Source organism: Arachis ipaensis, chromosome B8, assembly GCF_059453495.1.
Source record: "Arachis ipaensis isolate K30076 ecotype BB chromosome B8, ASM5945349v1, whole genome shotgun sequence".
Lineage (NCBI taxonomy): Eukaryota > Viridiplantae > Streptophyta > Magnoliopsida > Fabales > Fabaceae > Arachis > Arachis ipaensis.
This window is the reverse complement of record NC_142443.1, coordinates 129,929,527-129,955,573: the sequence shown is the minus strand read 5'-3', so window position 1 is coordinate 129,955,573 and position 26,047 is coordinate 129,929,527. Positions and strand designations below refer to the sequence as shown.

At 36.5% G+C, this 26,047-nt stretch overlaps 1 non-coding gene across 1 annotated transcript; it reads left to right on the top strand.

Annotated features, from left to right (window-relative positions):
- Positions 1-17,316: 17,316 nt before the first annotated feature.
- On the top strand, positions 17,317-17,424 carry LOC148549846 (small nucleolar RNA R71). The gene has a single exon (XR_015897291.1). It is a non-coding gene; the product is annotated as a small nucleolar RNA R71 (small nucleolar RNA).
- Positions 17,425-26,047: the final 8,623 nt, after the last annotated feature.

Below are 26,047 nucleotides of genomic sequence, written 5' to 3'. Positions count from 1 at the left end.
AATTGCCCCTGACATCAACCCTAATTTTGGTGTTGGGATTGCATCACCCACCAAGGAGGAGGTTCCCAAGAAGAAAGTACCCAGAAGATGGAGGAACAAAAAGATCCCTACTGAAGGTTTCTCCCCACGAATGAAGGTGGTGTTGACTAGTAGTCTAGTGTTACCTCATACAGTGAATAAGATCCTCTCTCTTGAGCATATTGAGTTAATCCATGAAAACACAAGGATTCGTTCACAGTGAGAAGGGAAGAGTTGAAGCACTATGTGATGGTAAAGAAGTGCTTGTTGGGAGGCAACCCAACCATAGTTTCCTTTTGATTTTGTGCTTAGTTACTTTACTTTTTATTTATGTGTGTATTTTAATGATAATTCTATAATTTTTCCTTTTTTTATATGCCTTTTATTCATGCAGAGTGATTAGAACAGGAACAGATGCGATCAGATGGAATTTCGGACACCCTAGAGGAGCTAGACTCGGATTGGGTGGCGCCTAACTTGGCTCCATGAAGTTAGGCGCCACATCAAACGCAATTTTTGAAAAAACACCCTGGGGGTAGCGCCTAACTGACACCACATGATGCATACAATTGGGGAATTGTTGCTAGGTGGGTGGCGCCTAACTTAGCTCCATGAAGTTAGGCGCCACCAATGAAGTTTTTCTTGCAAATTGACACTACAAGGGTGGTGCCTAACTTGACATTTTTGAAGTTAGGTGCCACTCCTCAAAAAAAAAAAAAAAAAGAAAAAAAAGAATAAGAAGTGGGTGGCACCTAACTTGGGCTGCACCAAGTTTGGCATCAGCTAATGGAATGCGTTGCTGAGCATACGACGCCCAACTCAAGTCCTACCAAGTTAGGCGCCAGCTTTGTGGTTTTGTCCCCATTCAACATAAACCTCATACAATTCCTGAACCAAATCCTTTGGATTTGTTCCCCACCTCATGCCCGTATTCCCTTCCCAAAAAATTTTATTCTCCAATTCCATCCATCCTTTTTTTCCTTCCCCATAGATTCCTTCCCAAAACCCTTTTGACTAAAGACTACTCCCCACCAACCCTCCTGAAACTAACGTCCCTCGCCCCCATCATTCCCTATATAAGTCACCTTCCTTCAAACCAAAACCACACACAATTCAATCCTACATTCAACCCCCTCCCCTTACCTACGTCTCCTTCCTTTTCTTTCAAGTTCTCAGCATATAATTTTTTTTATTATTTCCATTCTATTTCCTTGGCCCTCTTCCTCCCAGTAACTCCTCCATATTATCCCTACTCCTTCTCTCTTTCTTCATCTTTGCTATATTCTATTTTTGCTCGGGGACGAGCAAAGATTCAAGTTTGGTGTTGTCACCTCACTTGTTATTTTTCTGTTTATTTTCATGGCACCAAAAACTATTGAGGCCTCAAGAAAGAGGAACGGCAATGAATTGGCCTCAAGAGACTCAGCGCCACGAGCTTTTTCAGCTAAGACATGACTTTGGGTGACTGAAAGGATCATATGGACCACATCCTGAGGAATGAGATGGTCACCGTGGCAACTGAGGTGGTTTAGTCCTTTTTTCACTTCCTATTTCCTTCTGTCACTCTTATGTTATATTCATGTTTTCTGTTGCTTTGATTGCCTGTATAATCTTTAGTATTTTCAGTTCTTAGGTTTTTGTTTCATTCAGTTTCCTTTTATTTTACTTTATATGAAAAGATTTCTCATGTACCACTCACTGATCTTGAATCTAAAAAAAAAGAAGTGATGTATTGCATGAGAAATTGAGCCTATGTTTAAGAGTATTCTTATTTACTTAAATGTGTTTGTATTATCTGTTCTTCTGAATGCATGATATGAACAGTGCATATTTGAATTTGAATCAAAGGATGTTGATACATGAGAAACAGGAATTTAGAGAACTATTATGAATTCTCTGAATTAAACAAAAACCTAATCCTTGAAGCAAAAGAAATAGCAAAAAGAAAAGCAAGGTCTAAGGCTCTGAGTATCAATGGCTAGGAAGGTCAAATATGATTAAAAGCTCAAAGAGTTATTTTCCTGGCCATATGCTTGTGATGTGAATGTGTCAAGTAACCCTTGAGACAGAGCACTAAGAGTCGAGATCAAGTGCAACTAACAGAGTATGCCAAAGGCTTTGAACACCACTGTTTGGGAGTAATTAAAAGAAAAATAAGATCTCAAAGAGAGTTTCCCAGTTAAGTGCTTGTGGTGTTTTTATGTCAAGTAAAACTTAAGACAAAATATTTAAAGTCATGGCTAGGCTCAAGGTGCAAAGCACTAAAGAAAAGAGAATGAAAGTAAAGTTTCTGTGTTCAAGGATTAATCCGAAATAAAGGGCCAGAGAATTCATAATACTATCCGGATTCTAATCCCGAATGACAGTGACATTCCTCATATTCAAAGGACAGTGAGATGCCAAAATTATTCAGAGTTTCAGTGTTATAAATCCCACTTTGAGACAGACAGGAGCTTAATTGAGTACTCACTTCTCATACAAATTTACATCCTAAGTTTGTATTAGTTTTGGTTACTTGAGGACAAGTAACAATTCAAGTTTGGTGTTGTGATGCGTGAGCATCTTTCCTATCTTTTCCTAGTAAATTTGCATTCGAATTTGTTAAGTTTAATCAAGATTTAAGTATTTTTTGAGCCACTATAAATGCTACTTTGAGTTGTGTACAATTTGGTTTATTTCAGGTAGTATTCAGACGGATTTGACAGGGTTCGTGTAGAAGAAAAGGAAGAAAGTGGATGATGCTGTCAACCTTGAAATTATTGCACTCCAACGGATATAACTTGAGCTATAGAGGTCCAATTGATGCGGTTCTAGTGACATTGAAAAGCCAACATTCAGAGCTTTCCAACGATATATAATAGTATAAACTTTTTCACCAAACAATACGGCCTTGGTGGTGCCTAACTTGGGATTCTCCAAGTTAGGCGCCAGATGAAGAAAAAGCCTCCAACCCATGTGGCCTTGGTGGCGCCTAACTAGGGTGCCAGATAAAGCAAAAGCTATCAAAGACACACGACCATAGTGGCGCCTAACTTGGCTCAGCCCAAGTTAGGCGCCAACCTTGAAGAATCAAGTGGTCCCCTTCGTCCTCTAAGCGCTATTCGAAGATTTTATTTTATTTTGATTAAAACTTTATTTTATTTACAAATAGGAAAAGATATTATTTAGTTTTAAAAAAATATATATTTTACATTAATTAAGTTAGATATAAAAGAAAAAAGATTCAGCCCTTTGGGCTCACTTTTCTCTTACGCACCTCATTCTACAGTTTACACTTTGGAACCCTAGTTTTCTCTCTGACCCATGAGTAACAAAACCTCCACTGTAAAGGTTAGGAGCTCTTTTTATTTTATGGATTGATACTATTACTATTCTATTTTAATTAATATATTGATTTCAATTTCAAGAATCTTTTTTCGTTCTTCATCTTAAGGATTTGGGTAGATCGGAAGAATAACCCTTATTCTATTTGAGTTCTTATAAACCTTGGAAAAGTAATTTATTTGAACAACAGCTTGAAAATAATTTCTCCTAAATCACTAATTATCTGAACTGAATGGTATACGTGACACTCTTATATTTGGATAGTTAGGGTTTTTGTGGTACATAAACTTGAATTGGACTTAAACCTTTAATTGAAATTAAGTGACCAAGGAATTGGCGGTTAACTAGGTTAGAGGAGACTAAATTACTAAGGAATTAGGGTTTAGTCAAATACAGTTTGCCATGAATTGAATCTTGCATGATTAAAATAGTTGGTAAGAAACAGAAATCAGGAAGATAAACAACTCTGAAACCTTAACTGTTTTCTCTCATATAATCTTCACAACCCGTTTACTGCTTACTTTCTAATTCTCTAATTTTACTATTTAATGCTATTGCACCCTCAAACATCATTTTTTGTTTGTTTGACTAAGCAAATCACTCAATCATTGTTGCATGATCCATCAATTTTCGTGGGATCAACTCTCACTCACCTGAGGTATTCCTCGGTACGACCTAGTGCACTTGCCGGTTAGTTTGTGGACATTCTAATTCTGCACCACTCACATAATTAGCCTTTTTCTCAATTACAAAAAGATGACTTTAGATAGCCATAACAAAAAATCAGAAATGAAGCACAAATAGAAGAAAAAGAATTCAGCTCAAGTATGTTTGGATGATGCTCTTGAATTTTCTCTCTTTTTCTTGTCTTGCAAATGTTGGAGTGAGGCCAGTTTTATAGATGCATCTTAATCTTCCAGTCCTTCTCCATTGCTTCTTCCAATTCCTTGTACCATGTGCCTGTTGAGGCTGTCTCCATTGACATGCATTTCTTTTTTCATTCTGCTCCACTAACTCTGCTTGTAGAGGAGTTGCTCCACCACCTTTGCTCTATGAAATTTCTCCACTACCACTGCTGTCCTTGTGTTGCTTTGTTGCTCGTTGCATTTTGCTCTTTCTTTTCTCTGAATGTTGATCCTCTGATGTCCTTGTAGTGGTGTGTTGATGTCCTGGTGTCCCAGATGTTCTTGTTGTGATGTTAATGTCCTTTTGTTTCAGCTGTCCTTCATTTTTCATAATGAAGACAAGTTCCCCTTTATCACTTTGCAAATTCAGAGCCTTCTTTTCTTTGCATTTTACTGAACGGTGCTTGTTAAAGGCATTGGACTTAAACATTGAATTGAAGCATTAGAGGAATACTCAAGCAACATTGTTGGGCTGAGAAATGAATAATGGGCCTGCATCACTAAAACACACATTAAACCATATTTGGGCTTTTAATCCAATAAATGTTTGTCATCATAATTTATTTATCAAAATCAATCTTAAATCAACAATCTCTTCCTTAATGACAAACATGATAAAAGAGGATAATTGAATTTAAAATGATAATTTAAATGAGTTGAGAGCATTTCCCTTTGATGACCGTACCATCCGAAATGTGTAGTGCTCCCCCTTAATGTTAGCATTTCTCCTCCTTAATCATGGCTTCCTCTTGGAATAGAGATTACACAGAACAGCCACAAAACCAAATGCAATATAACAAGGAAACAATAACTAACAATAACACAGCAGATAAAATCAACACTTAATAAAACAAGTGTCACAAGTGTCACCAAGTTATCATCCTAATCCAAATATTTCTAAGCCAATCCTAACATCTTTTTTTATTTTCTCCTCCCTTTGGTCATCAAGGAGGGAAACGAAAGACCTGAAAAAAACTGTTAGTGGCTAAACACAGGCAGTTTTCAAGTATTTAAAGTAGTTAAAGGTTTACAATCATCCAGCATGAAATAAAAGAAGTCTAAAAAAAATAATCCAAGTCACAATAGAGATGAGAAAGCCTAGGCATCAGAGTTTAATTCATCAGAGGCTTCATCATCATCCTCATTATCAGTAGTTGTGAAGCTAGCCTCAATCTCTTCCACATAGTTCCTGAGAATCCGAATTCTGCCTTTAGTTTTCTTAGGTGCATTTTCCTCCATAACTTCATTCCTTTTGCGCTCAGCTCCATAGTTGATAAGAAGATTGGTCAAATTAACGAATTCTTGGAGTAACATTCTTCGTGGTTCTGGTCAGGATTCTGATCTTAGAGGAATGTGATTTGGGAATTAGGGGATCGTCATCATGGGATGGAGCGTCAGTGTCTTCATCAGTGCTGCGACGCTTAGTTGCTGTTCTTTTTGCTGCACCACTGCCTTTTATGTAAGAATTACATTCTTGAGAAATCTCAGCCCTGAAATCAATATTATAATATTGAAAAAGCATTTTTTGAACTAACACAGGCATGCATGTGTCTCACTAGTAAATAAGCAAATGAAATACGAATTTTGGAAAGAAGAGCAAACATAACCAATATATCACAGAAGGAAACTCATTGAAAAGACCCACTTTGAGGCATAATGATGTGATTCACAATCCTGTGCAATTGGGCACGGATTGGACCAAGTGATTTGTGAGTGGGAGTGGTACCTTCAAGCTGAGGAATGTTGACACAGATAGTCCTTAGGGCTTCAAAGTATGACACATTCAGAGACTCATCCCACTTACCAGAGGTGAACAGTCTAGTCCCCTATTCTGGTAATCTAGGACTTTGCTGATATGATACTTATCGAGAATAAATAGTGCGACCCTTGACAAAGGAAGTGATTCTCCCTTCTTTGTAGGACATGTTACTATAAAACTGTCTCACTAGATCAGGGTAGACTTTTTCACGAATGGGGATCCATCCTTGATATACAAACAAAGGCATAAAGTTCAGACCTTTTCTACGAAGTTTTTCGAGATTGACAAGTTTAGAAGGACAGAGAGTACGTTGACTGATGTCTTTGCAGAAAAAAACATATGGTTCATGAAGGAGTTGTAGCGACGAAAATCATAGGAAACTTTTGAAAAATCAGCGTAGAAGGATTTATAGGAAATGGGATTTGAGAGTTTAGGTTCAAAAATAGGGCAAAGTTGAAAATCAATGACTGTACCGTGACTATGGCGAGCAGGGGATGGAGGGATCTCATTTTCTTCTTTGCAAATGGGTCTCTTGCCACGGGATAAACTAGGTTGAGAGGAACTTGGCTGAGAAGCATTTGGCTGAGATGTGGCTGGCCGAGGGGTCATGCCAGGACAGCGAGCAATAGTTTTGGTGCAAGAATTTGGGAACCTCATATTCACACAACATAGCTCTTGCCATTTCTTGCAAACTTTTATTTCTTCTGTCCACAACACCATTTTGTTGTGGTATTCTTGGATAAGAGAAGTTGTGGGATATGCCATGTTCATCATAAAAGGATTCAAAATGTTGGTTTTCAAATTTCTTTCCATGATCACTCCTAATTGAAATCATTTTTAAACTCTTTTCATTTTGAATCTTCTTGCTAAAATTTTCAAAAACAGAAAATGCTTCATGCTTATGAGCTAGAAAGAACATCCAACTAAATATAGTGTAATCATCCACAATAACCATTCCATAACTTTTTCCTCCAAGACTTTTAGTCCTAGCTGATCCAAACAGATCAAGATGCAACAGTTTTAATGATTTCTTAGTAGAGACATCCTCCTTGGGTTTAAAAGAAGTTTTTGTTTGTTTACTCATTTGACAAGCATCACAAGTGATGTCTTTATCAAACTTAATGTTAGGAATACCTCTCACTAAGCCTCTTTTAACAAGTTTAGAGATTTGGAACATACTAGCATGCCCTAATCTCTAATGCCACATCCATTTTTCAGATTTCATTGATGAGAAACATGTCACATTTTGGACCTTAAGATCATCTAGTGTGAGACCATAAACATTGTCACTTCTTTTTGCAATAAACAAAATAGCCCCTGTTTTCTCATTAATGACCCTACAATCTAATTTCCTAAAGGTTACTGCATATCTAAGGTCATACAATTGACTTATGCTCAATAGATTATGCTTTAACCCATCTACTAAAAAGACACTATCAATGCAAGTAGAAAAATCTTTGCCAACTTTATCAATGGCAATTATTTTTGTAACACCCTACCACACAGAGCTTTATGCTTAAGCCATAAAACAGAGGTGGCGTGGTATTACGACCTCTAAAATAAATATATATATATAATAATATTAAAAAATATGCAGTATACAAGGAGCCTTGAAAAACGGATAAGGCAAAAATCGCAAAATAAAAAAAAAACACAACACTCGGGAGGCAAGATTACTTGCGTGCGAAGAAAACTAAAGTTCATAAGTATAACTAAACAGGAAGTAGGAGTAGAGAGCAAAGAGTACAAAATAACAAGCTCTAACTCAGCCTGCAAAGTCAAGGCTGGCCGGAGAATATTTACATACAAAATATACAACCCTTAACCTAAAATCCATATTTAAAACCCTAGTTCTCCATAAAACCTCTAAGAGGTACAAAAGCAAAGTATATATACAAACATGAGGAGAGTCTATACATATATATAAAAATATCAAAAGTAGGGTCCCAAAATATCCACTTCGCTACAGAACTCCAAACGCCTACCGAGGTGCCTCTCGACCTGCATCTGAAAAATAACAATATTGTATGGAATGAGAACCGAAGATTCTCAGCATGGTAAAGATGCTACGCACATAAGATATAAGGTCCTGAGAATGCCAGAGGCAATTCTAGAATGCCGACACTTAGATTATAAGGCTTAACGTACTAAAACAGAAACCATAACAGGTGGTCTTCTAAGGATATCTAAGCCTAACTTAAACTTAACTTTAACACTAAGTCATTCCACCTTTCCTCCGTTCCTCCATCTCCGGTAAATTTGCACAGACAGACAAGCAGACAATGACAAATACAGGTAGATTACAACTAATACAGATAGCAAATATAACAATTAACATGTTATAAACAATTAGACATTCCCAAGTAATGCACAAACAAGCAATTCAAACAATATGCACATGATGCATGCCTGTCCTATGGCTGATGAGGCTCATCTGTTGCTTATCAAGCCAACCCGACAAGTTCAGCTGCTAAACCCTGGACTGTCCCCCATCGCGCATCTCCATGAGTCTACACATAGCTTTTTCTCTTTCATTCATAATTCATACATATATATAACTTTACTCAATGGGGGTTAACCTTCCTGGGAATTTATAAATGCCCGGTCATCCTTACGACGTAGGGTCAACAGAGTATCGAGTCTCGACCTGGAAAACATAGTGGCAAGCCATGGTACTTTACCCAGGAAAACTCGTATCTCACATAATTGAGTGCATAAGCCAATAAATATTCATAATTATTTGTAAACATTGATATTCATATCATCAAAGTCATAGCACCAAATGCACCCCAAGTATTCACATTTTCCTTATATAATTCATCATTTTTACAACCTTATTTCACCCCCAAATTACCTCAATTTCCTAGCTTTACCTTATCTCACAAAATTATGATCCTTAACAACGGCGCCAAAAACTTGGTGCTCAGAACGTAATTCACACACTTTGTCACAACTTCGCACAACTAACCAGCAAGTGCACTGGGTCGTCCAAGTAATAAACCTTATGTGAGTAAGGGTCGATCCCACGGAGATTGTCGGCTTGAAGCAAGCTATGGTCACCTTGTAAATCTCAGTCAGGCGGATTCAATTGATTATGGAGATTTAATAATTAACAGATAAATAAAACATAAAATAAAGATAGAGATACTTATGTAATTCATTGGTGAAAATTTCAGATAAGCGTATAGAGTTGCTTAATTCCTCCTGAATCTCTGCTTTCCCACTACTTTCATCCAATCCTTCATACTCCTTTCCATGGCAAGCTGTATGTTGGGCATCACCGTTGTCAATGGCTACATCATGTCCTCTCTGTGAAAATGGTCCAATGCGCTGTCACTGCATGGCTAATCATTTGTCGGTTCTCGATCATACTGGAATAGGATTTACTATCCTTTTGCGTCTGTCACTACGCCCAGCACTCGCGAGTTTGAAGCTCGTCACAGCCATCCCTTCCCAGATCTTACTCGGAATACCACAGACAAGGTTTAGACTTTCTGGATCTCAGGAATGGCCATCCATGGGTTCTAACTTATACCACGAAGACTCTAATATCTCGGACTCGGTCCCCTGTATTAGATATCTAATAGATACTCATTCTGTCTCGTCTTCATGTAGAACAGAAGTGGTTGTCAGGCACGCGTTCATAATCATCACATTCATCATGTTCTTGGGTGCGAATGAATATCTTAGAATAGGAATAAGCTTGAATTGAATAGAAAAACAATAGTACTTTGCATTAATACTCAAGGAACAGCAGAGCTCCACACTTTAATCTATGGTGTGTAGAAACTCTACCGTTGAAAATACATAAGAACAAGGTCTAGGCATGGCTAAATAGCCAGCCCCCCCAAAACGTGATCAAAAGATCAAAAGACAATCCAAAGATGTAAATACAATAGTAAAAAGTCCTATATATACTAAACTAGTTACTAGGGTTTACAGAAATGAGTAAATAATGCAGAAATCCACTTCCGGGCCCACTTGGTGTGTGCTTGGGCTGAGCATTGAAGCTTTCATGTGTAGAGGTCTTCCTTGGAGTTAAACGCCAGTTTATAATATTTTTCTGGCGTTTAACTCTGCTTTGCAACCTGTTTCTGGCGTTTAACTCCAGAATAGGGCAGAGAGCTGGTGTTGAACGCCAGTTTGCATCGTCTAAACTCAGAAAAAGTATGGACTATTATATATTGCTGGAAAGCCCTGGATGTCTACTTTCCAACGCAATTGAGAGTGTGCTTTGGATTCTTGTAGCTCCAGAAAATCTACTTTGAGTGCAGGGAGGTCAGAATCCAACAGCATCTGCAGTCCTTCTTCAACCTCTGAATATGATTTTTGCTCAAGTCCCTCAATTTCAGCTAGAAAATATCTGAAATCACAGAAAAATACAAAAACTCATAGTAAAGTCCAGAAATGTGATTTTTAATTAAAAACTAATAAAAATATACTAAAAACTAACTAAATCATACTAAAAACTATGTAAAAATAATGCCGAAAAGCGTATAAATTATCCGCTCATCACAACACCAAACTTAAATTATTGCTTATCCCCAAGCAACTGAAAATAAAATAGGATAAAAAGAAGAGAATATACTATAAATTCCAAAGTATCAATGAAACTTAGCTCCAATCAGATGAGCGGGACTAGTAGCTTTTTGCCTCTTGAATAGTTTTGGCATCTCACTTTATCCATTGAAGTTCAGAATGATTGGCATCTATAGGAACTTAGAATTCAAATAGTGTTATTGATTCTCCCAGTTCAGTATGTTGATTCTTGAACACAGCTACTTTATGAGTCTTGGTCGTGGCCCTAAGCACTTTATTTTTCAGTATTACCACCGGATACATAAATGCCACAGACTCATAATTGGGTGAACCTTTTCAGATTGTGACTCAGCTTTGCTAGAGTCCCCAATTAGAGGTGTCCAGGGTTCTTAAGCACACTATTCTTTTTACTTTGGACCTCGACTTTAACCGCTCAGTCTCAAGTTTTCACTTGACACCTTCACGCCACAAGCACATGGTTAGGGACAGCTTGGTTTAGCCGCTTAGGCCAGGATTTTATTCCTTTAGGCCCTCCTATCCACTGATGCTCAAAGCCTTGGATCCTTTTTATTACCCTTGCCTTTTGGTTTTAAGGGTTATTGACTTTTTTTGCTCTTGCCTTTTGGTTTAAAGAGCTTTTGACTTTTTCTGCTTGCTTTTTCCCTTTTTTTTTGCCATTTTTTTTCTTTTTTTCTTTTTTTTCTGCAAGCTTTGCTATTCACTACTTTTTCTTACTTCAAGAATAATTTTTATGATTTTTCAGATCATCAAATAACATTTCTCCTTTTCATCATTCTTTCAAGAGCCAACATATTTAACATTCATAAACAACAATATCAAAAGACATATGCACTGTTCAAGCATTCATTCAAAAAAAAAACAAAAAGTATTGTCACCACATCAAAATAATTAAACTAATTTCAAGGATGAATTCGAAACTCATGTATTTCTTGTTCTTTTGTAATTAAAACATTTTTCATTTAAGAAAGGTGATGGATTCATAGGACATTCATAGCTTTAAGACATAGACACTTAAATATTAATGATCATATAGTAAAGACACAAACATAAATAAAACATAAGGCTCAAAAACCGAAAAATAGAAAAATAAGAACAAGGAAATTAAGGAACGGGTCCACCTTAGTGAGGGTGGCATCTTCCTCTTCTTGAAGAACCAATGGTGCTCTTGAGCTCCTCTATGTCTCTTCCTTGTCTTTGTTGCTTGATGACAAGTCATCTTAGCCTAGTTTTACTAGCCTTTTTCTTTGTTTTTACTAGGTTTTATGCACTTTCTTGTATTGTAAGTAAGTAATTTAGAATGGAATTGCATGATTTCTTTGAATCAATCAACCACCCTTTAATTGATGCAAAATCATGAAGTTTAAACTAAAATTAATTGGTTTTAAATGAATTTTAAGCTTTGTGAATTTTGTGATAATTTGATTAGTTGTTTTGATTACTTGTAGGTGAAGAAAAGAAAAAAATAAGAAAAGCGTAGCCTAAGGAGCATGATCTAAGCAAAGAAAGAAAGCGTGGCACAAGGAAAGGAAGCGTGGCTCAAAGAAGGAGAAGCATGGGTGCATTCAAGAAACAAGGGTATAAAGCTCTTGCCAAGAGCTTTAAAGCTCTTGTGGAGAGCTTTCCTTCAAAGAATCAAAAGCCAAGCTCTTGCCAAGAGCTTTGAAGCTCTTGCCAAGAGCTTTATCAAGAACACATGAAGAAGGAACCAAGAGCCAAGCTCTTGGCAAAGAACTTTGAAGCTCTTGCCAAAGAGTTTTTTCGGGCATGCCTTGGAGAAAATCAAGAAGGAAAAGCTCACTAATGCACTCACCAAGACTTGAACCCATGACCAAGGGAAGGGGGCCAGCGCTACTTCACAAGGAAAAACAAGCCAAAATTAGCTTGTTTTCACTCACCAAGGTTCGAACTAGGCACCTCAAGGAAGCAAGGCCTTGTGCGCTACTCATTTGCCAAGGAAAATGGCCAGCAATTTTCTTCACCAAGGATTGAACCGGGCACCTCAAGGAAGCAAAGCTTTAGGCGCTCCTCTTGTGCCAAGGAAATTAGCTCCACAAGTGCTCCACCCAAGACTTGAACCAAGGACCTCAAGGACAAGTAAAGCTCTTGCCAAGAGCTTTCAAGATCTTGCAAAGAGCTTTGTTCTCTTGTCACAAAGGACCGTGCGCAACACATTGGAAGGAAAGGGGACCAAAGCTCTTGGCCAAAGCTCTTGCCAAGAGCCGAACTCTTCCCTGGGAGGTGCACCATGGGCTGAAAATTGAACTAAAATCCCAAATTAATTCATTTCTTCACCAAATTAAAAGCCCATCCAAATTCCAAAATCCAAGAATAGAAAGTGTATAAATAGGAGCTAGTTTAAGGTAATTAGAACCTTTTTTTGAAACCTTTAGACTTTACTTTGAATTTTTCCTTTTATTTTTCATTTTCATTTAGAGCTTTTACTTTTGAATTTAGATCTTAGAGAATTGGGAAGGAGAATTGATCTCTCTTCTTCCTTGTTCTTGCTTGAGCACTCCTTTATTTTCTTGCTTTTGATCTTGGGTGAAGAATTGAAGAACTTCTGTTTCAATCTCACCTTGAGATCTCTTATTTACTTTCTCTGCATAATTGAATTTCCATTTCTGTTTACTTTACTGCTTCATCTTCTCTTTAATTCTGCAATTTGCTTTTCTTTATTTCTTTTGCAATTGTTCTTGTTGGATCAAGGAAGGATTTGAGATCTAGACTTGTTTTCTAGTCTCTTCCACTCCTGAGATCTTCAACAGCCTTTTAATTTGCTGCAATTTAAGCACAAGTCATTTTCTGTTTTAATTTTCCAAGCATTTCTACTTTTCTATTTAGATATACTTTACTTCAATCCACATTCTACTCTTCTATTTTATTGCAATTTACTTCCTCTTATTTAAATTCTGCAATCCCAACTCCCAATCCCTTTTACAATTCAAGCAATTTACATTTCTTGCACTTTAAGATTCAATCATTTACATTTCTTGCAATCTAAGTTTCTACAATTTACATTACTTGCACTTTAAGATTCAGCACTTTTACTTTCTTTGCTCTTTCATTTACTGCAATTTCCCCTTCTCCCTTTTCATTTTAAGCAATTTAGTTTCTGTCAAATACAGACCACTCAACCAATACTTGATTCGCTTGACTAAATCAACCACTAAACTAAAATTGCTCAATCCTTCAATCCCTGTGGGATCGACCTCACTCATGTGAGTTATTATTACTTGATGCGACCTGGTACACTTGCCGGTGAGTTTTGTGTTAGATCATTTTCCACACATCATTGCTCCTCCCTCATAGATCTTTGATCTTCTCTAATCTCATGGAGAATGATGGAATGCTCTTGATGCTCTACCCTTAGTTTTCCCATGATGGAACTTAGTTCTCCTAGGGAGGTGTTGATTTGCTCCCAATAGTTTTGTGGAGGAAAGTGCATCCCCTGAGGTATCTCAGGGATTTCATGGTGAGAAATTTCCTCATGCTCTTGTTGAGATCCATGATCTCTTATTTGCTCCATCCTTTTCTTAGTGATCGGCTTGTCCTCTTCAATGAGGATATCTCCCTCTATGTCAATTCCAGCCAAATTGCAGAGGTGGCAAATGAGGTGAGGAAAGGCTAACCTTGCCAAAGTAGAGGACTTGTCAGCCACCTTATAGAGTTCTTGAGGTATGATCTCATAAACTTCCACTTCCTCCCCAATCATGATACTATGGATCATGATGGCCCGGTCTATAGTAACTTCAGACCGGTTGCTAGTAGGAATGATTGAGCGTTGAATAAACTCCAACCATCCTCTAGCTACAGGCTTAAGGTCCAATCTTCTCAATTGAACTGGCTTGCCTCTTGAGTCAACTTTCCATTGAGCTCCTTCTACACATATGTCCATGAGGACTTGGTCCAACCTTTGATCAAAGTTGACCCTTCTAGTGTAGGGGCGTGCGTTTTCTTCCATCATTGGCAAGTTGAACGCCAGCCTTACATTTTTCAGACTGAAATCTAAGTATTTCCCCCGAACCATGGTAAGCCAATGCTTTGGATTCGGGTTCACACTTTGATCATGGTTCTTAGTGATCCATGCATTTACATAGAACTCTTGAACCATTAAGATCCCGACTTGTTGAATGGGGTTGGTGAGAACTTCCCAACCTCTCCTTCGGATCTCATGTCGGATCTTCGGATACTCATTCTTTTTTAGCTTGAAAAGAACCTCAGGGATCACTTTCTTCTTGGCCACAACTTCATAGAAGTGGTCTTGATGGACCTGAGATGAATCTCTCCATCTCCCACGACTCAGAGGTGGAAGAAATTGCCTTCCCTTTCCTCTTTCTTGAGGTTTTTCTGGCCTTAGGTGCCATTAATGGTTATGGAAAAATAAAAAGCTATGCTTTTACCACACCAAACTTAAAATGTTTGCTCATCCCCGAGCAAAAGAAGAAAGAAAGAAGGAGAAGAAGAAGAGAAATGGGGGAGAGGGAGAGAGGTGTGTATTCGGCCAAGGGTTGGGTTTGAGAGGGAAAAGAGTTTGAATTTTGGAGGTAGGTGGGGTCTATGGGGAAGAGAGGATGGATGTGAGTGGTGAAGAGGTGATGGGGAAGAGTGATTGAGGTGATTAGTGAAGGGTATTTGGGGAAGAGAGTTATGAAAAGGTGTGAAGAGGAGAGAAGAAAAGGTAGGAATCCTGTGGGGTCCACAGATCCTGAGGGGATCCAGTGGGTCCACAGATCAAGTGGGGTCAAGGACTTAACATTCCTGCTCCAATTAGGCATGTAAAACGCCCTTAGCATGCATGTCTGGTGTTAAACGCCAGCTTGCTGCCTGTTTTTGGCGTTAAACGCCCAAATGTAGCCTGTTTCTGGCGTTTAACGCCAGGTGGATGCTTGTTTCTGGCGTTTAAACGCCAGACTGCTCCTCCTCCAGGGTGTGCTATTTCTTCTGCTATTTTTCATTTTGTTTTTTATTTTTCAGTTATTTTTGTGACTTCACATGATCATTAACCTAAAGAAAACATAAAATAACAATAGAAAATAAATAAATATAATTAGATAACATTGGGTTGCCTCCCAACAAGCGCTTCTTTAATGTCAATAGCTTGACATTGAGCTCTCATGGAGCCTCACTTAGATGTTCAGAGCATTGTTGGAACCTTCCAACACCAAACTTAGAGTTTGACTGTGGGAGCTTTGGTTGACTCTGCAGTGAGAGAAGCTTTTCATGCTTCCTCTCCATGGTTACAGAAGGAGATCCTTGAGTTTTAAACACAAGGTTGTCCGCATTCAGTTGAAGGACTAACTCTCCTCTGTCCACATCAATCACAGCTCTTGCTGTGGCTAGGAAGGGTCTTCCAAGGATGATGGATTCATCCTCTTCCTTCCCAGTGTCTAGGATTATGAAATCAGCAGGGATATAAAGGCCTTTAACCTTTACTAACACGTCCTCTACTTATCCATAAGCCTATTTTCTTGAGTTGTCTGCCATCTCTAATGAGATTCTGGCAGCTTGCACCTCAAAGATCCCAAGTTTCTCCATTACAGAGAGTGGCATTAAGTTTATTCCTGACCCCAGGTCACACAGAGCTTTTTCAAAGGTCATGGTGCCTATGTTACAAGAAATTATGAATTTACCAGGATCCTGTTTTTTTTTAGGTAATTTCTGCCTATCCAATGCATTCAGTTCATTGGTGAGCAAGGGAGGTTCATCTTCCCAAGTCTCATTACCAAATAATTTGGCATTCAGCTTCATGATTGCACCAAGGTACTTAGCAACTTGCTCTTCAGTAATTTCTTCATCCTCTTCAGAGGAAGAATACTCATCAGAGCTCATGAAGGGTAGAAGGAGGTTCAATGGAATCTCTATGGTCTCTAGATGAGCCTCAGATTCCTTTAGTTCCTCAAAGGAAAACTCCTTATTGGTTACTGAACGTCCCAGGAGGTCTTCCTCACTAGGATTCACGTCCTCCTCCTCCCTTGTAGGTTCGACCATGATGGTCAAATCAATGGCTTTGCACTCTCTCTTTGGATTTTCTTCTGTATTGCTTGGGAGAGTCCTAGGAGGAGTTTCAGTGACCCTTTTACTCAGCTGGCCCACTTGTGCCTCCAAATTTCTAATGGAGGACCTTGTTTCATTCATGAAACTTACAGTGGCCTTAGATAGATCAGAGACTATATTTGCTAAGCTAGATAGATTCTGCTCAGAATTCTCTGTCTGTTGCTGAGTGGATGATGGGAAAGGTTTGCTATTGCTAAACCTGTTTCTTCCACCATTATTAAAGCCTTGTTGAGGCTTTTGTTGATCCTTCCATGAGAAATTTAGATAATTTCTCCATGAGGGATTATAGGTGTTTCCATAGGGTTCACCCATGTAATTCACCTCTGCTATTGCAGGGTTCTCAGGATCATAAGCTTCTTCTTCAGAAGATGCCTCTATAGTACTGTTGGATGATTCCTTCAATCCATTCAGACTCTGAGAGATCATATTGACTTGTTGAGTCAATATTTTATTCTGAGCCAATATGGCATTCAGAGTATCAATTTCAAGAGCTTCCTTCCTCTGAGGCGTCCCATTACTCACATGATTCCTTTCAGAAGTGTACACGAACTGGTTATTTGCAACCATGTCAATGAGTTCTTGAGCTTCTGCAGGCATTTTCTTTAGGTGAATAGATCCACCTGCAGAATGGTCCAATGAAATTTTAGATAATTCAGACAGACCATCATAGAATATATCCAGGATGGTCCATTCTGAAAGCATGTCAGAAGGACACTTTTTAGTCAGTTCTTTGTATCTCTCCCAAGCTTTATAGAGGGATTCACCTTCTTTCTGTTTGAAGGTTTGAACATCCACTCTAAGCTTGCTAAGCTTTTGAGGAGGAAAGAACTTGGCTAAGAAAGCCGTGACCAGCTTATCCCAAGAGTTCAGGCTGTCTTTAGGTTGAGAGTCCAACCATATTCTAGCTCTGTCTCTTACAGCAAACGGGAAAAGCATAAGCCTGTAGACCTCGGAGTCAACCCCATTGGTCTTAACAGTATTACAGATCTGCAAGAATTCAGTTAAGAACTGAAAAGGATCTTCTGATGGAAGTCCATGAAACTTGCAGTTCTGTTGCCTCAGAGAAACTAATTGAGGCTTTAACTCAAAATTGTTTGCTCCAATTGCAGGAATTGAGATGCTTCTTCCATGTAAATTAGAATTTGGTGCAGTAAAGTCACCAAGCATCTTCCTTGCATTGTTATTATTTTTGGCCATGTCTCCTTCTTTTTCGAAAATTTCTGTCAGATTTTCTCCAGGGAGTTGTGCTTTAGCTTCCCTTAGCTTCCTCTTCAGAGTCCTTTCAGGTTCAGGATCAGCTTCAACAAGAATGTTCTTATCCTTGTTCCTGCTCATATGAAAAAGAAGAAAACAGAAAAGAAGAGGAATCCTCTATGTCACAGTATAAAGATTCCTTATGTAAGTATTAAGAAGAGAAGAATAGAGGAAGGAAAAGATAAGAATCCAAACACAGAGGGGAAGAGTGGGTTCAAATTCTTGGGTGGAAGAGAAGTGTTAGTAGATGAATAAATAATTAGAAGGAGATGAGAGAGAAGAATTTTCAAAAATAATTGAAAAGAAAAGAAAAATATTTTTGTTTTGATTTTTAAAATTAAAGTTAAAAATTCAAAAATTAAGAAAGAAAAATAAAATTAAATCAGATTAAAATTTAAAACAAACAGTTAATTAAAAAGAAATTTTGAAAAAGAGGAAGGTGATTTTCGAAAATTAGAGAGAGAATTAGTTAGGTAGATTTGAAAAAGATGTGATTGAAATAGTAGACTTTTAAAATCAAACAAAAAGTCAAGTAGTTAATTGAAAAAGATTTGAAAATCAATTTTTGAAAGATAAGAGGTTAGAAAAGAAGTTAAAAAAGATTTTGAAATTGATTTTGAAAAAGATGTGATTGAAACTTAATTTGAAAAAGATTTGAAAAAGAAATTTAAAAAGATTTGATTTTTGAAATCAAAGTTGATTACTTGACTAACAAGAAACTAAAAAGATATGATTCTAAAGTTTAAAGATTGAAACTTTCTTACTAGGCAAGTAACAAACTTAAAAATTTTGAATCAATCACATTAATTGTTAGCATTAATTTCGAAAATATGAGATAAAAATAAGAAAAGGATTTTGAAAATCAATTTGAAATTTTCAAAATTTATAAAAGAAAAACGAAAAAGATTTGATTTTTGAAAAAGATTTGAAAAAGATAGAATTTTTAAATTGAAAATTTGATTTGACTCATAAGAAACAACTAAATTTTAAAAAGTTTTGAAAAAGTCAACTCAAATTTTCGAAAATTTATGAGAGAAAAAGGGAAAGATATTTTTTTGATTTTTGAATTTTTAATGATGAGATAGAAAAACATCAAAAAGACTCAATGCATGAAAATTTTGGATAAAAACACAATGCATGCAAGAACACTATGAATGTCAAGATGAACACCAAGAACACTTCGAATGTCAAGATGAACATCAAGAACATATTTTTGAAAATTTTTAAGAAAAGAAAAACATGCAAGACACCAAACTTAGAAATTTTTAATTTTTAGACACTAATATATTGAAAATGCATATGAAAAATAAGGAAAGACACAAAACAAGAAATTTTAAAGATCAAACAAGAAGATTTACCAAGAACAACTTGAAGATCATGAAGAATGCAATGCATGGATTTTCGAAAAATGCAAGAAATAGATAAACATGCAATTGACACCAAACTTACAATTTTGACACAAGACTCAAACAAGAAACACAAAATTATTTTTTTGGTTTTATGATTTTATTAAAATTTTTGGTATTTTTCGAAAATTTTTTGGAAAAATCAAAATAAGGATTTCAAAATTTTTAATAGGAATTCCAGGAATCTTGCAATGTTAGTCTAAAGCTCCAGTCCAGGAATTAGACATGGCTTACTAGCCAGCCAAGCTTTCATTGAAAGCTCCGGTCCAAAACACTAGACATGGCCAAGGGCCAACCAAGCTTCAGCAGATACAAATCAGACATACAACAGCGGATACTTCATCCAACTTCATTCTATGTGATAAGTGGAAACTCCAGTCCAAATGAATTAGACATGGCTTTACAGCCAGCCAGGCTTCAACATGCTTCATGAAACTCTAGAATTTATTCTTAAAAATTCTGAAGAACATAAATTAAATTTTTTTTTTTTGAAAATTTTTCAAAAATAAAAATAATAAAAACAAAAAAAGCTTAAAATTAAAATAAAATTACCTAATTTGAGCAACACGATGAACTGTCAGTTGTCCAAACTCGAACAATCCCCGGCAACGGCGCCAAAAACTTGGTGCACGAAATTGTGATCCTTAACAACGGCGCCAAAAACTTGGTGCTCGGAACGTAATTCACACACTTTGTCACAACTTCGCACAACTAACCAGCAAGTGCACTGGGTCGTCCAAGTAATAAACCTTACGTGAGTAAGGGTCGATCCCACGGAGATTGTCGGCTTGAAGCAAGCTATGGTCACCTTGTAAATCTCAGTCAGGTAGATTCAATTGATTGTGGAGATTTAATAATTAACAGATAAATAAAACGTAAAATAAAGATAGAGATACTTATGTAATTCATTGGTGAAAATTTCAGATAAGCGTATAGAGTTGCTTAATTCCTCCTGAATCTCTGCTTTCCCACTGCTTTCATCCAATCCTTCATACTCCTTTCCATGGCAAGCTGTATGTTGGGCATCACCGTTGTCAATGGCTACATCCCGTCCTCTCTGTGAAAATGGTCCAATGCGCTGTCACTGCATGGCTAATCATCTGTCGGTTCTCGATCATACTGGAATAGGATTTACTATCCTTTTGCATCTATCACTATGCCCAGCACTCGCGAGTTTGAAGCTCGTCACAGCCATCCCTTCCCAGATCCTACTCGGAATACCACAGACAAGGTTTAGACTTTCCGAATATCAGGAATGGCCATCCATGGGTTCTAACTTATACCACGAAGACTCTAATATCTCGGACTCGGTCCCCTATATTAGATATCTAAGAGATACTCATTCTGTCTCGTCTTCATGTAGAACGGAAGTGGTTGTCAAGCACGCGTTCATAGGTGAGAATGGTGATGAGCGTCACATAATCATCACATTCATCATGTTCTTGGGTACGAATGAATATCTTAGAATAGGAATAAGCTTGAATTGAATAGAAAAATAATAGTACTTTGCATTAATACTCAAGGAACAGCAGAGCTCCACACCTTAATCTATGGTGTGTAGAAACTCTACCGTTGAAAAAACATAAGAACAAGGTCTAGGCATGGCCGAATGGCCAACCCCCCCCCCCCCCAAAAAACGTGATCAAAATATCAAAAGACAATCCAAAGATGTAAATACAATAGTAAAAAGTCCTATATATACTAAACTAGTTACTAGGGTTTACAGAAATGAGTAAATGATGCAGAAATCCACTTCCGGGCCCACTTGGTGTGTGCTTGGGCTGAGCATTAAAGCTTTCATGTATAGAGGTCTTCCTTGGAGTTAAACGCCAGTTTATAACGTGTTTCTGGCATTTAACTCTACTTTGCAACCTGTTTCTGGCATTTAACTCCAGAATAGGGCAGAGAGCTGGCGTTGAACGCCAGTTTGCGTTGTCTAAACTCAAGCAAAGTATGGACTATTATATATTTCTAGAAAGCCCTGGATGGCTACTTTCCAACGCAATTAAGAGCGCACCATTTGGACTCCTGTAGCTCCAGAAAATCCACTTTGAGTGCAGGGAGGTCAGAATCCAACAGCATCTGCAGTCCTTCTTCAACCTCTGAATCTGATTTTTGCTCAAGTCCCTCAATTTCAGCCAGAAAATACCTGAAATCACAGAAAAACACACAAACTCATAGTAAAGTCCAGAAATGTGATTTTTAATTAAAAACTAATAAAAATATACTAAAAACTAACTAAATCATACTAAAAACTATGTAAAAAAAATGCCAAAAAGCGTATAAATTATCCGCTCATCACTCGCATACGCATCCTCTTGCTTGCGTAAACGAGATACCCAACCCGAATGGGTTGGTTGCGTCGCTTGCAAGTGATTGTGTATGCAACCCCTCAAATTCATGGTTTGTGTACGCACACACCTTGCTCGTGTACGCGAGATGCCCAACCCGTAGGGATTGGTCGCGTTGCGTGCATGTGGTCACGTACGCAACCCCCTTAAAATCCTTTGCTCAAATACGCATGCACCACCCCGCGTACGCGAAACGCCCAACCCGAATGGAATGGCCGCGTCGCGTGTGGTGGTCGCATACGCGGGTTATGTAGAACCAGAAAAAGTTTAAGTTGCAGAATTTCACTTTTTAGTACCAAACTTCCGACGCTCATAACTTTTTCGTTTTAAAATATTTTTCATTCGTTCTTCAAACGGTGTAAATTTCAGGGACCAATTTTCATTTGAAATAGGTTTGAAATAATTTGGGGGTCCGGAAGCCGAGTTATGGCTCACCGAAATTCGGCCAAAAATTCGTTTTACACAAAATCGCAAACCTCAATTTTTATCAAGTCACCTATAAAAATCAACTTCCATCCATAATTCAGCACCAACTCATACAATATCACAGCAACATCACTCCACATCCTTCCACTACCAATTAAACTCCAATCTTAAACAATTCTAGTACATGGGCTTCACAATTATATCGACAAAATCATCAATAATTCATTATCTATGCAAAACCATTACCAACAACTTGTCAATCGTCATTAACGCATCCTTTAACATTCTATTTCCATACCCAATATCAAACAACAACCAACTCTCAACCTAATTCACAATTATCATCAAGGCACTATTCAATTTAACATGCACATGCATTCATTCTTATCCTATGGTTGTCTAGCCTAAGTTTTCACAGAACATTATATATTAAATACGAGAAACCTAAACCATACCTTGGCCGATTTTCACGTATTACCCAAGGAAACCCACCAAAGCCAAACACAGCCCTAAAGGTCTAAAATCACCAAAGTATTGACTCCCAATCCTCCACCAAGCCTCCAATGCCCACAATTCAAGCTTCAATATATATATACCTAATGCATTTTTTACATATCCATATACAAAATTCAATACCCACACACTAAATCAATGAATTCACTATGGTTGAGAACTCTTACCGTACCCATGAACCAAACGAACCAAGCCCAACAATTCTTGCAAGCTAGATCGAACCTAAAGTACCAAAGTCAACAAATTCTCAACATGTATACTCACAATTTTCAAAAATCAAAGAGGTAGAATAACTGGAGTAAAAGTGAGGCTTACCTATGAAATTATTTCGATAGATTCATAGAGCTCGACGCGATGGTCGCATGGTCGCAAACGATGCGACGATCGGAGTTCGGAGCGGAAAGTTACAGTGGTTGGAATTGGATTCAAGGGTTTTGAGTTCTTCTTCCCTTTCCCAATAGGTTTGCAGTGTGAATGAAGAGAAAGGAGGAAGGGGAAGCTGTGTTCATTAAGTGTTATGGGGCTGAATTGGGCATTAGGCCCATTTTAGGCTCGATTCGCCCGGTTCGACCCGTTCAGCCCAATCTTGGGCCAAATTATTTGAAATTAGTGTCAAAATTCTTATTTTAATTATCTCTATCCTATTTTACTATAAAATTTACATTTCTAATTCTTTTATTAAAATTTAATTTATTGATTATTTCTTCGCTAATTTTACAATGTTTACAATTTTGCCTTTACCATTATCTCCGAAAGTGACAAATCCTCCATCATACCTGTTGAGTTTGATGAAGAAAGTCCTCTTTCCAGTCATATGCCTTGAACATCCACTATCAAGATACCAAATGTCAGATTTTTTCTTGGATGTAAGGCAAACCTGCATGTTCTTCAACTAACCTTAGATACCCAAATCCATTTGGATCCTCTTATCTGAAATCTTCTTGGTTGCCCAAGTGCATTGGAATCATGAGCAACTTTATATAATTTGTTATCATTATCAAAAGATTTTAGAAAGATAAAGCATTGTTAAGGAACATGACCATTTCTATTGCATTTATAGCAATGTTTCTCCTTTGCTGAATTTTGAGGCTTGCTTGAAATTTTTGGCTTAACGATCTTGGAAGAGGAAGCTTCAGATTTTTGAAATATTAGTTTGAAAACAGATTTGCTTTCCTCTTTGAATCCAAGTCCTGATTTTTTAAAGCTGGATCTTTAATAAGCAAGTATTTGTCAAGATTTTGCGAACCTTGAACAAATTTTGCTAAGTCTTCATTAAGATTGTTAATTTTCTCATTCAGCCTTTCATTTTCAGCAATTAAATCAGTAAAGGCTGAAACCGAATGCTTGAGTTTGAATTTATTTAATTCAGCTCTCGAAGCATTGTTTTCTTCTACTTGTTGTATCTGTTTTCTATCTGTGTTTTTCTTATTTGCATTGTATGTCTGTTCAACTGAGAGGCCCCTTGTTTGGCGGAGGAGTGACGAGGGCAGTTCCATCGGAGTTTTGGAGGATTGGAGGAAAGTGAGAATTGAAAGGTTAAGTTAGAATTGGATTAGAGCCTAAATGCCTTAGATAACCTATCTTATTTATGGTTTTAAATTATAACTTTAAGTTTTAAATCTGAATGTCGGAGTTTTAGGATCGCTTTTGGCTTTTCCGGGACCTTATATCTTATGTATGTGGACACTTTTACCATGCTGAGAATCTCCAGTTCTCATTCCATATATATGTTGTCATTTTTCAGATGCAGGTCGAGAGACACATCACTAGGCGTCTGGAGTTTCTGAGCAAGCAAAGTTTAGCTTTGGGATGTTATATTTTAGACTGTTGGTTATGTATTTATGTTTATAGACTCTCCTATGTATATGTATAACTTATGTTTAATGAGGTTTTTTGGAGAATTAGGTGTTTACTTTATATATGTTGAGATATTTTGGTATATACTTATATATGTATGTATGTACATATTCTCCGGTCGGCCTTGACTTCACGCGATACGCTTTTCTTTTCACGATTTTGCTTAAACTTTTCTTCAAGGCTCCTTGATTATTAAATTCCTTCAACTATTGTTATGTACATATTTCATTTTAGAGGTCGTAATACCACACAACCTCTGTTTTACCGCTTAAACATAAAGCTCTATATGATAGGGTGTTACAATCGTGCTACATGACGAAGTCTTTTTGGTAACTAAAATCTATCTGAGTTAGTTTAGCCCAATCAAATTCATTATTTTCAACCTAAATTTCATTATATAGAATGATATTAACATATTTAATCTCAAAATTAAGGATAATTAATTATAATAACCTATGGGTAGGATTCGGTATTCCCCATTGCTGAGCTACAAGCAAAATGGGTTGCAAGGATTCCATTTGGCAAAATTGTGTTACTTCATTCAACAACACTATCAATTCATGCAAGAAAATGGGTTGGCCAAGCTTTTCACTCACTTCCTTCGTTCTTTTCAAGTTTGCATACATTAGTTGTTTTACTCATCATTATAAAACATGTTAAATACGTACAAAAAATCAGATTTATGTATTTATTTTTTCACGAGTAAATTTTCATGCACAAAACAAATGAGCAAGACAACAGGAATACATACAAAAGGTAGTGTTTTGCACAAGGAGTATTAGAAATTATAATTAAAAATAAACAAATATGAAAATAACAATTTAACCAATTTCATATCAGGACCAGACATCTTTCTAGGCTAGAGGTTTAGGATTTGACCGGTTTACCAAGACTCAAACAAACATTATCAAAAGTTTCAAATACATATCTTAAATTAAATTTTTTTTGAAATAATTTGATGGTTTGATTTTAATTTTAATTATTATTGAAAAAGAATATTTTTGTTATAAAAATATAATTATTTATAAAAATATTTTTGTATATATAGTAACATAAAATTAAAAAATAAATAAATAAAAAATAAATGCTGACTGAGATAAATATAATTTACATAGTACGTCTAAATTAACAAACAAACAAACGTACTGAGCAATTATCATTTTAACAAAGTTAGTCACTTAATATGTTTTTAACTTTTTAAATGAAACAATTTAATTATTTTTTAAGTAATATAAAATAAAATTTAATTTTTTCATATTTTATATTTTTAAATTAAAAATAACATTTTAATATAAATTTTTTAATATTATAAAAAATTTACGACATAATAATTGACAATGAATAAACAATATTTATTGTTTTTATACGATTATACAAGTTATATTTATTTATTTAAAAATAAAAGAGTTTATATTTATCATTTTAAGTTATATGTAAAAAAATTATTTATTTATTTATTTATTAATATATTTTATATTTATTAAAATCTATTAATACTTTTTTATTATCTTGCTTGATATGTATTATTAAAGTTTATATTTATTAAAGTCGATCAATATTTTTATTTAAATATTAGTACGTATTAATCTAGAATGAGAATGGTTAGTACGAAGTAAGAAT